Genomic DNA, 2119 nt, shown 5'->3' with positions numbered 1-2119 from the left:
CATTCAGAGTGTCAATCTCAAGAACTCCCTTCTTCTGATTAGTCCCATTGTTCACAGGATTCCTTTCAGAAGTGTACATGAATTGGTTATTCGCAACCATTTCAATCAGTTCTTGAGCTTCAGTAGGCGTCTTCTTCAGATGAAGAGATCCTTCAGCAGAGCTATCCAAAGACATCTTGGATAGTTCAGTGAGACCATCATAGAAAATACCTATGATGCTCCATTCAGAAAGCATATCAGAAGGACACTTTCTGATTAATTGTTTGTATCTTTCCCAAGCTTCATAGATGGATTCTCCTTCCTTCTGTCTGAAGGTTTGGACTTCCACTCTAAGCTTACTCAATTTTTGAGGTGGAAAGAACTTTGCCAAGAAGGCATTGACTAGCTTTTCCCAAGAGTTCAGGCTTTCTTTAGGTTGTGAGTCCAACCATGTTCTAGCTCTGTCTCTTACAGCAAAAGGGAATAGCATAAGTCTATAGACCTCAGGGTTAACCCCATTAGTCTTGACAGTGTCACAGATTTGCAAGAACTCAGCTAAAAACTGATGGGGATCTTCCAATGGAAGTCCATGGAACTTGCAATTCTGTTGCATTAGAGAGACTAATTGAGGCTTAAGCTCAAAGTTGTTTGCTCCAATGGCAGGGATAGAGATGCTTCTCCCATAGAAGTCGGGAGTAGGTGCAGTAAAGTCACCCAGCACCTTCCTTGCATTGTTGGCATTGTTGTTGTTTTCGGCTGCCATGGGTTCTTCTTCCTTGAAGATTTCTGTTAGGTCCTCTACAGAGAGTTGTGCCTTGGCTTCTCTTAGCTTTCGCTTCAAGGTCCTTTCAGGTTCAGGATCAGCCTCAACAAGAATGCTTTTGTCTTTGCTCCTGCTCATAAGAAAGAGAAGAGAACAAGAAAATGTGGAATCCTCTATGTCACAGTATAGAGATTCCTTTAGGTGTCAGAAGAAAAGAAAAATAGAAGGCAAAAGCAGAAAATTCAAACTTATCAAAGAAGATGGAGTTCGAATTTTGCATCAAGGAATAGTATTAGTCCATAAATAGGAGGATGTGAGAAGAAGGGAAGTAGTTTTCGAAAATTAAGCAAAAGATTTTGAAAACATTTTGAAAAACACTAATTCATTTTCGAAAACCAAGAGTGAGAAAGAGGTAAAGTGATTTTTGAAAAAGATTTTGAAATTAGAAATCAAAAAGATTTGATTGAAAACTATTTTGAAAAAGATGTGGTTAAGAAGATCTGATTGATTTTAAAAAGATGTGATTAAGAAGATATGATTTGAAAAACATTTTTAAAAAAAGATTTGATTTTGAAAATTAATGACTTGGCTATCAAGAAAAGATATGATTCAAACATTAAACCTTTCTCAACAGAAAAGGCAACATACTTGATATGTTGAATCAAATCATTAATTGATAGCAAGTATCTTTGAAAATGGAAAGAAATTGATTTTGAAAAAGATTTGATTGAAAAGATATGGTTTGGAAAAGATATGATTTTGAAAAATTTTGAAAACCTGAAAAAGTTTGAATTAAAAACAAAATCTTCCCTCTTGTGCCATCCTGGCGTTAAACGCCCAGAATGGTGCACATTCTGGCGTTTAACGCCCAAACTACTACCCTTTTGGGCGTTAAACGCCCAGCCAGGCACCCTGGCTGGCGTTTAAACGCCCGTCTATCTTCTTCACTGGGCGTTTTGAACGCCCAGCTTTTTCTGTATAATTCCCCTGTAGTATGTTCTGAATCTTCAATTCTCTGTATTATTGACTTGAAAAGACACAAATTAAAAATATTTTTGGATTTTTAATAATAAGGAATAATCAAAATGCAACTAAAATCAAATAACAATGCATGCAAGACACCAAACTTAGCAGTTTGTATACTACTGACACTAACAAAATGAGAATGCATATGAGACACATAAACGCTCAAGTCAATAGAATTCAAAGATCAGAGTAAGAAATCATCAGGAATTACTTGAAGATCCTTGAGACACATGAATGAAAGCATGCAATTGACACCAAACTTAAAATGAGACTAGTGTCTCAATAAGAAACATAAAATATTTTTGGTTTTTTATGATTTTGTAATTTTTTTGAATTTTTCCAAAAATTAAG

The 2119-nt window shown here is 35.7% G+C and overlaps 1 non-coding gene across 1 annotated transcript; it reads left to right on the top strand.

The window, feature by feature from the left end:
• Positions 1 to 229: 229 nt before the first annotated feature.
• On the top strand, positions 230 to 337 carry LOC127743365 (small nucleolar RNA R71). The gene has a single exon (XR_008004757.1). It is a non-coding gene; the product is annotated as a small nucleolar RNA R71 (small nucleolar RNA).
• Positions 338 to 2119: the final 1782 nt, after the last annotated feature.

Source organism: Arachis duranensis, chromosome 10 (genome assembly GCF_000817695.3).
Source record: "Arachis duranensis cultivar V14167 chromosome 10, aradu.V14167.gnm2.J7QH, whole genome shotgun sequence".
NCBI lineage: Eukaryota > Viridiplantae > Streptophyta > Magnoliopsida > Fabales > Fabaceae > Arachis > Arachis duranensis.
Note: the sequence above shows the minus strand (reverse complement) of the source record. Positions and strands in the feature narration are given on the sequence as shown.